This window comes from Erythrolamprus reginae, chromosome 2 (genome assembly GCF_031021105.1).
Source record: "Erythrolamprus reginae isolate rEryReg1 chromosome 2, rEryReg1.hap1, whole genome shotgun sequence".
Lineage (NCBI taxonomy): Eukaryota > Metazoa > Chordata > Lepidosauria > Squamata > Dipsadidae > Erythrolamprus > Erythrolamprus reginae.
The window spans coordinates 232898169-232913514 of NC_091951.1; positions in this window are offsets into that span (position 1 = coordinate 232898169).

Here is a 15346-nt window from a genome sequence, read left to right on the forward strand (position 1 = left end):
GGATGCAGGCACACCATTCAGTGGTGAGGAGTATGTGGATGTCATTTTGAAGCTACAGGAGGAATTTGATCACACATTTGCAGACTTCAAGATGCACAGAGCAACATTTCAAATTTTTGGGAACCCCTTCTCCTTTGATGTGCAGGATACCCCTCCTGTGCTTCAAATGGCGCTCATTGACCTGCAGTGCAACTCTGAACTCAAAGCCAAGTTCAGGGAGGTGAGTGGAAAAGCAGACAAGCTCGGGCAATTTTTGACAGAATCGCCCCCCCAGCTTCCCTGAGCTTTCCCAAATGTTCAAGTGGACCATGTGTCTTTTTGGGAGCACATACTTGTGCGAAAAGCTCTTCTCTACCTTGAACTTCAATAAATCCTGTTATGTTTGTACTTTTAAATAAAGGTAACCGCTGATTGGCTTAAGTCACGGCCAAGGGAAACCTTGTTGCGAAAGTTTAAAAAAGAGGAACTCACGTCTGTTTTCCCTGCGCAGATGCCCCATTTGCATTTTATTCTAAAACCCTTTCACCTGCAGAAAGGAATTACTCTCAATTAGATAAGGAGGCATTAGCTTTAGTTGCAGGCGTTAAACGCTTCCATGGATATTGGTTTGGCCACTCTTTTACATTGATTACGGACCACAAGCCATTGTTAGGCATTTTAGCAGGAGATAAGCAGACCCCCACATTTCTGTCTCCGAGAATAACCCGCTGGACGATCTTTTTAGCTGCTTATAATTATGTACTTAAGCACAGGGAGGGGGAAGGAAATTGGGCACGCAGACATGTTAAGTAGGTGTCCTCAGGCAGAATTAGTACACGACCCAACCCCAGCGTCCAATGTATTGCTGATAGAAATGCAAGAAAACCCATTAATAACGGCAGCGGAAATAGCCAGAGAGACAGAAATAGACCCTGTGTTATCCCGAGTAAAGCAATGGGTACTTAAAGGGTGGCCGGAGGGGGGGGGGAATTCCAAAAGAGACATGCCAGGTATTCAAGAACAGACAAACTGAATTAAATGTATTAAGAGATTGCATATTGTGGGGTGACAGGGTGGTAATTCCTAAACAGCTACAGAAGAAAGCATTGAAATTGTTACACCAGGGTCACCCAGGCATGGTAAAGATGAAAAGCCTGGCCAGGAGCCACCTTTGGTGGCCAGGTTTAGACCAGGACATAGAAATCTGGGTAGCCACATGTCACCCATGCCAACAAACTCGCCCAAACCCACCAAAGACCAAACCAACGGAGTGGGAGACACCAAAGGGACCATGGTCCCGCATACACATAGACTTTGCAGGACCTCTAGCGGGACAATCATTCCTCATTGTGGTCGAAGCATACTCCAAGCGGCTGGAGGTTGTCTTAATGACCTCAACTACAACAGCAGCTACAATAAAGGGGCTGCGGAGACTTTTCTTAACACATGGACTGCCGGATGTGCTCGTCTCAGACAACGGTCCACAACTAACCTCCAGGCAAATGGAGGTCTTCCTGGCCGAAAGGGGGATCCAACATGCATTAATATCTCCCCATTTCCCGGCCGCTAGTGGCCGGGTTGAACGCATGGTGAGGTTCACAAAAGAAGCCCTGCACCGGTCAGCACCTGGAGAATGGCAACAGCAGTTGGACGAATTCCTATTAGTCCAGCACATCACCCCGTCGGCCAGCACAAACAAAAGTCCAGCAGATCTTCTCATGGGGAGGAAACTCCGTTCCCAGCTGGACAGAATTCACCCAGAGTATTCCGAAAGGAAAGACAAGCATACAACGGAACCAGAACGGACTTTTAAAACGGGTGACCCAGCAAAAGACTTTGACTCAAATCTCCGCTGGAGAGAGGGGACAATTGAATCAAAAACCGGCCCCAAATCATACACGATCCAATCAGCCAATGGGAAAATCTGGCGCAGACACATAGACCAAATCAGAAAACGACACCCAACTGAGTTAACACAAAGTAACAATGACATTTTTCCCATAGATAAAACGCTTGGGAATTACCAAAACCAACCAGACTACTCACCGCATCCTCTTCTGGCATCCAGCGGTGGCTGCCCTGGAACCCTGGCGGCTGGCGTTGGAAAGACCACTTCTACGTCCATAGGGCAAGACAATCTTTACCAGGACGGAGCAGCACAGGAGCCAGCCGACCAGGAGGACAATTCCCTGCAAACTGAACTGCGCAGGTCTGTGCGAGTCGGCAAGCCACCAATCAGGCTACAAGACTACATCACATATCTAAATGATTGACAGTTTGTTCAACCTATGGGGGAAAGTGTATTATGTTTGTATTTTTAAATAAAGGTAACCGCTGATTGGCTTAAGTCACGGCCAAGGGAAACCTTGGCGCGAAAGTTTTAAAAAGATGAACTCACGGCTGTTTTCCCCACGCCAGCAAGGTATATAAGGCGCGGCTTTAGCCGGTAGCCAGCAGTCACTTCCTACCTGCGAGCTGGTCACTTCAACTGTTCCTGATTGCCAATAAAGAGCTGTTAACCTTCCTCGGCCTCCAGCTTCTCATTTAACAAATCCAAGTACAGGTCCAGACTTACTGGTGAGCATCTTCAAGCCCTATGGAGGGTCTCAACTGCTTCCTCCCTTAAACCAAATGTGGCTTAGTTATGCAAGAGTAAGAGCTGCCAGATCTCTAGCAGCAAGAAGTAGGGAGAAGAAGCCACGTTCAAAACAGTTCATGTTCAATGTTCCATTCATGTTCAGAAAGTTAAGTGTTAAAGAACTATTAATACAGACATTTGAATCTCAATAATACTAATTACATTTCTCTAGTCAGCAATTACAGTATATGTGGTTTCTTCAGTCTTCTATATCTGCTGTATTATTGTTGTTGTTGTTGTTATTATTATTATCATTTTCATTTTATTTATTTATTACTGATTTATTTTTATTTTTTGTATGAATTTGTTAATTTATTTTTATTTTTTAACATAAAACAAGATGAAAAAATAAAGACATTTGATAACATTGGAATGTTTTTGTAAGAGCTTTTTGGGGGGAAAACCTGATGTGGCCCAGCCTCACCCAGCCTCTACCTCCAGCGGCCCCCAGGTAAATTGAGTTTGAGACCCCTGGTTTAAAACAATGCCTTGAGGTAGGACCAAATGTCTATACATCTATAATAATTTAAAACAAATGTTAACCTAGAACTTTCAGATAAATAAGAATAAGATGGAGCAGCCACATCTATGTTAAACCCCTAATGAAATGTATTGTCTTTTAAGCCCATCAAATTTCCACAGAAACTGATTTTTAAAAGATTTTGACTTCTAAGCCCATATAATATGAAAAATCAAAATTAAGTTAAGAAAGTCCATAACTTTGTATTGAGAATCTGGATTTGCATGTCCAGCTGGTCTAACTAATCTAGCATCATGTGATGCTGCAGGTGAAACTTGAAAAATTAGAATATCCATGTATATGCCATGTATATGATATAGACCAGTCTAAATAAATAAAATGTGCTCCCAAATGGAAATATCTGGTGTAATCATTCCTTCCTGTTGCCTTGCTTTTTTTTGCCTTGGTATTTTATCGCCATCATAAACCTACTCATAGTTAATTATGGGCTTTTGTGTTTGTGTGTCTCTCTTCACTGCAAAAAGTGTACAAACCAGAGGTGGGTTTCTCCCAGTTCGTACTGGCTCACAAGAACTGGTAGCCACCCACTGGTGCCGTCATGATAATGTCACAAAACCGGATTGGTCAGTGCCGGTCCATGGACACCACCATCTTTAAAAATAAAAAGAAATTCCCACCACATTTCAAAAATGTTTTTCCTCCTGAGCATGTGCAGAAGCCAAGTTCCTGTACTGTGCATATGGAGGCCATCTTTTTTTTTTTTGGCTTTGGGGTTTTTTGGGGGGGAGGGGATTTTTTTCTTACTGTGCATGTGTGCCCATGAAGAACTGGCCCTCCCACGAAGCGCACCCATGCGAACCAGCAGCGAGGGAAGTTGGAACCTACCCCTGATGCAAACCATTGAAAACACTGGCTCTCTCATCCTGGGGGGAATTACAGGAGGACAAACAGCATGGACCAAATCTCAACATATCTCATCTCAGGCCTGATTTGGAGGCCTTGTGTTGGGAAAGGCCATTCCCTATTACCCACAAATTCAGTGAATGCTGATTGGCTCTTATAACCATCAATCAATAACACAGGGGTCCTCCTTCCTGTTTATATTGTTGGCTGGAAGAGAAGTTGGAAATTTGGGAGCTGGGAGTGGAAGGACAGACGGGAGGGAAAGCCTGGAATCTTAGCCCTAGGAAAGCTAATATGAGTTATAGAGGTGGTTCTCAACCTATGACCAGAATTGAACCCAAACTTTCAGTTCTTACCTGAGACATTTGTTAAGTGAGTTTTGCCCCATTTTACTATCTTTTTTTTGCCATTGTTGTTAACTGTAGGTGATAAGTTAGGGGCTTGAGCAAGTTTGCTAGCTCAAGAGCTACATTGAAATGCTTCTTGTCAAAAGTTGGAGGTATTGAGTCTGCCACAGGAAGAGTGAACTGCTTCTGAATGTTATCAATGAACAGCTGAGGAGCTGGAATAAGGGCCACTGTCTGGACTTGTTCAGCAATATATGGAATGGGAAGTAGAAGCTTTGCTTCCAGTTCCTGTGATAGGAGGCTTGGCCAGGCCAGAGGCCTTCTGGAGAAGTGATTTAAATAAGGCTGGTGGGAAAAGGCCTGCAGGAGTAGGCTGCTCTATTGGTAAAGCTTCATCAGCAGAGAGGGCCTCATCCTGACACTCTGCCTCTTCCATTGCTGAGGCTTGGCTCTCATTATCTGAGGTAGCTGAATAATTATGATCCTCTAATCCTCCAAAGATTTGTGTTGCAAAGAAGGCTGGTTCAGCAGAGGCTGGGCCTGGTTTTGTGGGTGACTAGAGCAAGCTCCGGTAATCACCATGTAGAGTGGAAAAACAGCCATTTGCTGAAAAGCAGCCATACACTGTTGTATAGTATTGGGCAATAATATTTTGAATATTGTTAGGATCCAATATTGGTGCCTGGGCTGTTTGGACAGTCCTTGGTTGTTGCCCTACCTGAATGCCAGGTGTAGTAGGCAAGGCTGTTATATTACTAACTAGCAGTAGTAACTGTGAAGCAGTTGCCATAGGTGGATTATTGGATCCAAAGGCTGAAGCCACCTGAGTGGGGGCACTTGCTGAGCTGGGGCTTTAAAACCTGCCTCCCACCAAACATTTGTGTTAATTAGAGACACACTCTCATAATCCAAAGCTGACTCACCTTGCTTGTTGAAGTTGAGGAAAAGTGAGGTGGTAAAGATGACCACTTTTCCACATTATTGTCAGGCTTGTGCAGTGTTCCCTCTAATTTTTTTTCGGTGTGGGCGGAAAAGTATAGTGTCTGAGCAGAAGTCCCTTCGGGACTGGGCGGCATAGAAAAATAAATAAATAAATAAATAAATAAATAAATAAATAAATAAATAAATCCCTTCTTTTTTATTAAAAGAACCTCTTTATTTCTTCCTCTCTCTCACTCTCTTTCTTTCTTCCTCTCTCTCACTCTCTTCCTTCCTCTCTCATCTCTCTCTCTCTTTCTTCCTCTCACTCTCTTCCTTTCTCTCTCATCTCTCTCTCTTTCTTCCTCTCACTCTCTTCCTTCCTCTCTCATCTCTCTCTCTTTCTTCCTCTCTCTCTCTCTCTTCCTTCCTCTCTCATCTCTCTCTCTGTTTCTTTGTTCCACTCTTCCTTCCTGTTGTGTTTGTTTAAAAATATTCACAGAAATTCGGTGATTGGTTAAGACGCGGCTATTCGGAAAATAGCCGCGAAAGTTAAATTGTTGTCAGTTGAAAAAGCCCGCCGTTTTTAAGCGTATAAATAGGGCAACGGACTAGCCGTTGCATTCATTCGGATGACTACCGTTCCACTGCTTGTATTTTACCTCGTTATGAATAAACCAGTTCTGATTTAAGCTACCGGAGTCCTGACTTTTCACTTCCTCTCTCATCTCTCTTTCTTTCTTCCTCACTCTCACTCTCTTCCTTCCTCTCTCATCTCTCTTTCTTTCTTCCTCTCTCTTTTCCTTCCTCTCTCATCTCTCTCTCTCTTTCTTCCTCACTTCCTTCTTCTCTCATCTCTTTCTTTCTTCCTCTCTCACTCTTTTCTTTCCTCTCTCATCTCTCTTTTTCTTTCTTACTCTCTCTTACTCTCTCTCACTCTTTCCCTCTCTTGTTCTCTCACTCTTGCTATCTCTCTTTCTCTCCCCCTCTTTCTCTCTCTCTCTTATTCTTACTTTCTCTCTATCTTACTCTGTCTGTTGCTCTCACTCTCTCTCGTTCTCTCTCCATTTTTCTCACATCAGAGGCAGGTGAAGGTGATTTTCAATGTCGGGCACGTGCGCTCCCAATCCCCTGCCAGCCCGCCCGGAACATTTAAAATAAGAAAAACCTTCGCCAGCTCTAAGTTCTCATGCTCGAGGAGGGGGTTCGACTATAGGACCGCCAATGTATTTTTCTATATTCTGGTTGCTTCTCTGCTTCCTGGCTGCGGAGGAAATCAAGCACCCTTTCTTGCTTCCAGCCGCTCCTCCGACCCGTCCTCAATTCACCCACCAGCTGCTGCTGCGACTCTCGGAAGCGCCCAGAAGATACTCGGTGATCCTCCCGTTCTCTCCCCTTTCTAGGAATGCAGTACTTGATGGTTTTAACCCCTTAAAGGTTAAAAAAAAATAAGGACACTCGGCGCGGCGAGGCGAAGCGACGTTAAGGGGATGACTCGAGCCCCCGCCCCCAGGACACTTGGCGAGGTGAAGTGGCGTTAAGGGGATGGCTCGAGCCCCCCCACACGCACTTAGCCATGGCGCACTTAGCTGCGTCTTTCAGTTTTTGAACCTTGCCCAGGAGCCAATCGCCAAATGTAGGCTTTTGCAAAAAGTAGGTGATTGGCTCCTGGGCAGGGTTAAAAAAAATGCGCGCTGACAGCTGCAGCTAAGCGCGCTATGGCGCATAACTCAGCTTACAGGGATCTATGGGCTTGTGCACTCATTCACGCTTTTTGTCACTCCACTCTCCCACTCTGGGTGACAACAGGCAAAGAAGCCTTCCACTCAAAATGTGATGCCTTTGCTTTTGTTGTTGTTTTGTTTTGTTCTCCTTGCATGGCATCGGCTGCTGGGAAATCTCCTGTGAATCCGCCGTAGAGACTCTCCTCAGCCCAGTAAGTGAGGGAATCTGCTGACAGGCTGGATAACACAGTCTGAAGCCATTGTTTTTGTCTTTTGGAGGGTTTTTTTGGCACGGCTGCAAGCCCCAGCGCCTGTAAGATGGTGGACAAGAGCAGGAAATTTAAAATCTGGTGACTGTAGCAAGCTCTTGTAATCACCTTGTAGAGCAGAAAAACAAATACCAGCTAGAAGATAGTATAAAATGATCGGGCAAGCCCTTTGTGATCAGCATGGCTGGATTACTGTCCTGAGCTGACTTTGAGAAATACAGTATGTGACAAGCGGTCCGGTTACAGAGGTAAAATATTGCAGCCAAGTTAAAAATACAGTAAATTTTGATGAGATAACAGCAGAAGAAACTCTTGTAGTGTTAAATTTTCTTTTCTACCTATTAATCAGCAGTCAGATAGGAATTCCACGACCTCCCTCATGACGGACTGAGTGACAAACTGGAGATATTACATCGTAGGCGGATATGTATATCAGTCCTCAATGTGATTGGACAAGGAAAACCCTACCTGAAGTCTGACTCCAATTATCATGGAGAATTGTATGGCACCCCTCTCCAAAGACTCGGAGCAGATCACAACATGCAATATACAGAGTACAAATCCAATATTAAAAACAGTATTTAAACCCCTTATAATAAAACAACAACCATGCAACCCACATAAACCATACATAAATCATAATAGCTGAGGGGAAAGGCAAGGAGGGTGGGGGCAGTCCTGATCTCCGGGGGGAGTTGATTCCAGAGGACTGGGGCCGCCACAGAGAAGGCTCTTCCCCTGGGTCCTGCCAGACGGCATTGCTTAGTCGATGGGACCCGGAGAACGCCAACTCTGTGGGGAAAAATTGGCCGCTGCGATTCGTGCAGCAGAAGGCGGTCCCAGAGGTAGTCTGCTCTGGTGCCATGTAAGGCTTTATAGATCATAACCAACACTTTGAATTGTGACCGGAAACTGGCCGGCAGTCAGTGCAAGCGGTGGTGTATTGATGAAACATGGGCATATCTAGGGAAGTCCACGACTGCTCTCGCGGCCGCATTCTGCACGATCTGAAGTTTCCGAACACTTTTCAAAGATAGCCCCATGTAGAGAGCATTGCAGTAGTCGAACCTCGAGGTGATGAGGGCATGGGTGATTGTGAGCAATGACTCCCTGTCCAAATAGGGCCGCAACTGGTGCACCAGGCGAACCTGGGCAAACGCCCTCCTCGCCACAGCTGAAAGATGGTTCTCTAATGTGAGCTGTGGATCAAGGAGGACACCCAAGTTGCGAACCATCTCTGAGAGGGTCAATAATCCCCCCCCCCCAGGGTAATGGACAGACTGATGGAATTGTCCTTGGGAGGCAAAACCCACAGCCACTCCATCTTGTCAGGGTTGGTCCTTTTTTCAGTGCCATTGTAACTTTCAACAGTCACTAAATGAACTCTAAATTAACCCTGATGACTACTTGTCCTAGGTCTACCCAATCCAATTTCCAATATTTTGAATTCTCCCATTGCAGGAAGGGAAAAAATATAGTTATATAAAACAATTAATATTTTAGAACTAAAAATGCAAACTTGGATTTAAAAGAAAGTAATAAATAGTTGGGTTTCCATGAAGCATGTGGTTTAATATTTCATTGTTTCTGACTTTGTACAAGTTGTGAAACTGGTTATTTTGAACTGGATGTCTGTTTTTGTTTTTATTTTGTTCCTAGGGTATATTTGGAAATTTAAAATAGAATATATTTGCTACTATCAAACCCATTCCTAAAGAAAGAAGAAATGTCTATATTTATTAGGGCAGTGAATGCTTCAAAATTTATTTGGAAGATATTTCAGTACAGCATTTCTCTAATGTGAAGTCACATTATCGGTAAGAGTGGTCCTTGTAAGTTGTTGCAGTCCTAAATAGAGGCATCACATGGATTCCAGAATGCTGCAAACAGTGACAAATGTAAGGCAATGGCCGAGCATCCAAATGTCGTCATGTAACCATAGAGGTAGGGGTATGCAGCCACCATAACTCATAAAATAAGTGGAGGGAGAGAGTTGGACTAAAAGTCACTTCTGCCATAGGATGCCATGATTCCCTCTGTGCTTTGTGCCACAATGATGGTGCTTCTCTGTTGTTCATGAACAGACAACTACCCACAGAAAACATAGAGGCCAAATGTCACCAAAAGAGTCAGCCACCAGCCACCCTTAGACCCAGGTGAGCTGCCCTCCTTGTGTAGGCATAGATAATGACCATTGTTTACCTGGATGTTGACAGTTGCCCTGAAAAGCCACTACCCGGAGCTTAGCTGCCCATTCTCACTGGGTGAAGTCTCTAGACTGCTACCTTTCACGATGGCAGTGAGAAAGTGGTTTAGGGTAAGTGTGGCTATCTCAAATGCGAAGAAACTGGCAGTAGGGGAGAAAGTTCATGCTTCCCAACTCTTCTGCCATGTCTTTTTTTCTTCACAGAGAATTTGGAAAAGATTGCAGATATTTTTTTGCTGTGCAAGCGAAGAAGAAGACCTTCCCAGGACTCCTCGTTCTTCTGCTCCCAGGTATCACCTCCCCCTTCTCCTTAAACCCTGGGCATGGTGGGACACCACCAATATAGGGCAGCCAAAATTTTTACTGGCTTATTTTGTGGGTGGGGCTTGATGGTCATGTGACTGGTAGGAGTGGCTTGCTGGCCATGTGACCAGGTGGGAGTGGATTGATTATCATGTGACTTGGGACTGGCTTAAAGCTCATGCTACCGGATGGGAGTGCCTTACCTACCATAGTGGCTTGCCAGCCATGTGATGAGATGTCATGTGACCGGATGGGAATGGTTTGAAGGTCATCTGACGGGGTGAGCGTGGCAAGTCATGTGATTGATTACCAAGTGGGGTCCCCAGAGGCAAATCAAACCTAGGTAGTCCAGAGGAGCACTCAGAACAATAAAAAATTAATTTTTTATTAACTTTTTAACCGCATCATCACGGGGGGGCCACACCCCACAGGGGGGCAATTTGATTTTTAATGGGAGTGATTGGAACCTTGTCTAAACCAAGTTAATGTCCTTTTAGGCTTCCTTTGGCTGAGGAGTTCTCTTTTGAATAGACTACCACCTTTCACGATGGCAGAAAGAAAGTGGTGCAGGGTAAGTGTGGCTATCTCAAATGCGAAGAATCTGGCAGTAGGGGAGAATTTCATGCTTCCCAAGTCTTCTGCCATGTCTATTTTTCTTCATAGAGAATTTGGAAAAGAGTACAGGTTATTTTTTGCTGTACAAGCGAAGAAGAAGACCTTCTCAGGACTCCTCGCTCTTCTGCCCCCAGGTGACCACCTCCCCCTTCTCCTTAAACCCTGGGAATGGTGGGATTTTGTGGGAAAACACACGACAATATTTATGTAACCTAAAAGCTTAGAGATAATTTCTACTTCAAGGGAAATGGGGGACTTCTCTGAAGAGTTGGAGTCACCAATTATCAAACAGGAACCGAGCCCTATATTGTCTTCAGACTTGCCTGGGCCATCCCACGAGGTTCCACAGATATATATAAAAAGGTAATGATTTTGTGCACTTACTACTTAAATAAGAATAACATAAGTACAGAAAACAATAAACAAGCCACTTACAAAAGGAAGATAAAAGTCCTGCTGGTCTCCACTGCTGGTCTTGAACAGTTGGCCACTCCAATGATCTGCGAGTTTAGAGCTCAGGGAGATGAGGGAATTACCATCTTGATCAAACCAGAGACAGCACCTTTGAAACAATATGTACTTTCTATTTAATCACTTTTGAAAAGTCCCTGTAAAGAGTTTTTCAGTTGTTAGGAATCTTTGAATCAATATGTTTTACAGAACTCAAGGAGTTTCCTTCAGTCCTTACCGAAGGAAGTTATTAAGGACAAAAATTAAGGAATAAATAGCAAAAGAGAAATTAAATTTTTTATTTTAAAAAGTTTCAAATGGCTATGGGTTCAGATAAATTTGAAATAACATTTTGGAGTTAATTATAAAGACCCATTCTTGTAGGAAAATATAATTTTGAATTATTTAAAAAATAAAAAATAAAAAAGCCTAAAATTTGAGCATTAAAGGAAAATAGATGAAATATTACAATTATAAAAAATCACTCACACTCAAATTATAAATATAGAATGAAGCAAAATATTTTAACATTGCACATACCAAAAATATTTTGAACAATGCACCTAGAAATTAACTTTAAGAGTTTCTTCCTCTACAGATACACTACTTTGTAAATTGTTGCTTTGTTGTAAATTGTAATCTTAAATGAAATTACCATTAAAAAAATAGTTCTACGAATTACAAAGAGAACTAAGAGTTTATAAACATTGTAATAAAAAACTAGAAAAAATTGAATAATTAAAAGTGTTCAAATGGATTAGTAGCAATTGTTAAATATCTGATTGGCAAACAGATGGAAAAAAGTATATTTCCAAGCACATCTAGTTTGCTGTTCTGAGATCATACACAAACACACAAACATACAAATGTACATAATACAAAAGCTACTGAAGTAGTAATTCTTAAAGAACATCTAAACAGCTACCAATTTTACAGAGAAGGAGGCAGCGCCGCTGGTGAAAAAGAGAAGGACGCGGGCTGACGACAACCCTGCATTTCCCCCCCCCCCGGGAACGGGGGCTGAGCTATGGCAGGACTCTGGGTCGACTGAAGAGGAACGAGGGGATCGCGAGCGGGAAAAAGTGTTTTCAAGGACCGGCGGCGAAGCAGGAGGGTCCGCCTACTTAATCCAGCTTAGCAACAGGGAGGAGTGTTCCGTTGCTCCGCTGGACTACGGGGGAACATCAAAATATGGAGGCTTTTTTAACAAACACAGCAACTTATCTTTCATAACATCGGAGAGGGGAGAAGTGCCCGTGCTGGAGGATCCTGACTGGGGAAATGCTGGAGGCGCTGGAGAGGCGTTCGAGAGACAACTTGACCCGCTGGGACCAGCTGTGACGCCGAAAATGGCGGCCGCCGTTACAACTTGAGCCGCCCCCCCCCCCGCCCTTAGCCGCTTGCCGTCTGAGCCATCCTCCTCTGCAACTGCTTGATATCTGTTTGCCACTTAACTGCCTGTCGTTGGTGGGAGAATTGTGAGATGAACCGACAGGAGAGAAAGCGACAGAGGCATTGAGGACACCGAGAGTCAGCTGGGAGCGGCTGGGACTCAGGAAATGACAGCTACGAGGAGAGATTGAGAGGCTGAGAAATCGAGCCGCTCATTGCCTCCTGCCTGACGCGCCGATCTGCAGCTGACCAGGATCGGATTACACAGCCCTGCTAGCCCTGGCTTACCGGACAAGGCAGATCTCAGATGCCAGGACGCCAAATGGTGGGGGCGCCTGGTGTCGAAGGGGATGCTGCCTGGCAGTGGAATCTGAACTGCCAACCAATTATTATCTCTGTCGGGGCTATGTGGAGGCTGCTCAGAAGAGATTTGAGAGCCGTATGGAGCAGCGGAAGCTGTGGGGATTCGGAGATGTCGCCCAACAGAACTAGAACTCTTGGGGGGAGATTTGGGCGACCAGCGATTATTGGGACTGCTACAGGGAGAGAACTTGGAACAATCCCAAACAAGATAAGAGTCAGACCCTGGAGTGCCGGTTAATGGCAGTTGCCAACACTGAGAAGTCCACTCTTTTATTGCACTTTTATTGCACTTTAAGATTAAGACATTGGCTTTAAGACACTTTAAGACACTTTGAGACCAAGACACCAGTTAGCCTGGAGTGTGGTTCCCTCTTGTTGCTGTTCTTTGCCTTCATTATTATTTAATAATTAACTTATATTTCCTATTTGATGTTTATATTAATGCTTTTATATTTACTGCTTTTTAATTAATTGATTTTAAGGGTAGTGTTTTTTAATAATTTAATTTTTTAAATTAATTATTAGGGTTTTTTAGCAATGGATTTTTATGGGAATGAATTTAGTGGGGATGGGTGGGAGGGGGACAGTGAATGGAATGGGTTTGGTGGGTGGGATTATAGTATGTATGAATTGAATGGTTATGTTTTAAATAATACCCTTGGCACACCTGACGCTGGAGAGGCAGGAGGGGAGGGGGCACCTATCTCTGGGGTGGCAGAGGGTCAAAATATTCCGGTCTTGCTGGGGAGAGGCAGGTATGGCGGAAGCCATGGAGCTAGCCGTTCCAGGGAAAGGAGGGATCGCTGCTTAGTAGCAATCCCTTCTTCCGGCTCCATGAGCTTAACTCAAGGCACTGGTGATGAGTGTGATTCTGGCCCTGGGCTCAAGTTGTTGCTACTCAATGCCAGGTCGGTGGTAAATAAAGCTCTCCTCATCCGGGATTTAATCCTGGATGAGGAGGCCGACCTGGCTTGTGTGACCGAAACCTGGCTGGGCCCGGAGGGAGGAGTCCCTCTCTCTGAAATTTGCCCAGCTGGGTTTCGGGTCTGGCACCAACCTCGACCTCAGGGAAGGGGGGGAGGAGTGGCTATTATAGCCAGGGAGAGTCTTGGCCTGCGTAGGCTCATTGCTCCAGAGGTTGCGGGTTGCGAGTCCCTCCTGGTGAAGTTGGACTTAGGGGTTCAGGTGGGTTTGTTACTCACGTACCTGCCTCCCAGCTGCGTGTCAACAGCCCTGCCTGTGCTGCTCGAGGAGGTGGCCGGGTTGGCGGTGGAGTTCCCCGGACTTATCGTCCTGGGGGACTTCAATCTACCGTCACTCGGCGGTTCCTCTGGACTGGCACAGGAGTTCATGGCCACCATGACAGCCATGGACCTGACTCAAGTAGTTCAGGGTCCGACTCACGAGGGTGGACACGCACCCGATATGATATTCCTCTCTGAGCAACTGAGTAATGATCTGAGATTAAGGGGCTTAGAAATGTTGCCTGTGTCGTGGTCAGATCATTTCCTACTGCGGCTTAACTTCCTGGCTCCAATCCTTCCCCGCAGGGAGGCGGAACCAATTAGGAGGTTCCGCCCCAGACGCCTGATGGATCCAGAAGGTTTCCAGACGGCGCTTGGGGTTATTCCAGATACACTCGTCCACAGTTCGGCAGAGTCTCTTGCTGAGGCCTGGAACAAGGCTGCAGTGGAGGCTCTTGACCGGATTGCGCCGTTGCGACCTCTCCGTGGCACTAGACCCCGTAGAGCTCCATGGTTCAACGAGGAGCTCCGGGTGTTGAAACGCCAGAAGAGACGTCTAGAGAAGCGATGGAGGAAGAGTAAGTCCGAATCCGACCGAACACTTGTAAGAGCTCATATTAAGACTTACAAAGTGGCGCTCAAGGCGGCAAGATGCGCGTATCATTCCGCCTTGATTGCGTCAGCGGAATCCCGCCCGGCCGCTCTGTTTAGGGTGACCCGCTCCCTTCTTAATCAGAGGGGGGTTGGGGAGCCCTTGCAGAGTAGTGCCGAGGATTTTAACACGTTTTTCGCTGATAAAATCGCTCGGATCCGAGCGGACCTCGACTCCAATTGTAAAACAGAGTCGACTGACAACGAGTCAGTCGAGGTGACTGGGGCTAAACGTCTTTATCCATCTGTCTGGGAGGAGTTTGACTTGGTGACACCTGATGAAGTGGACAAGGCCATTGGAGCTGTGAGTTCCGCCACCTGTTTACTGGATCCGTGTCCCTCCTGGTTGGTTTCGGCCAGCAGGGAGGTGACACGGAGCTGGGCCCAGGAGATTACCAACGCTTCCTTGGGGAGGGGAGTTTTTCCATCACTCTATAAAGAAGCGCTTGTGCGCCCCCTCCTCAAGAAGCCCTCCCTGGACCCAGCCGTGCTTAATAACTACCGTCCAGTCTCCAACCTTCCCTTTATGGGGAAGGTTGTTGAGAAGGTGGTGGCACTCCAACTCCAGCGGTCCTTGGAAGAAGCCGATTATCTAGGTCCCCAGCAGTCTGGATTCAGGCCCGGCTACAGCACGGAAACTGCTTTGGTCGCGTTGATGGATGATCTCTGGCGGGCCCGGGACAGGGGCTTGTCCTCTGTCCTGGTGCTCCTTGACCTCTCAGCGGCTTTCGATACCATCGACCATGGTATCCTTCTGCGCCGGCTGGAGGGGCTAGGAGTGGGAGGCACTGTCCTTCAGTGGTTCTCCTCCTACCTCTCTGGTCGGTCGCAGTCGGTGTTAGTGGGGGGTCAGAAGTCGACCT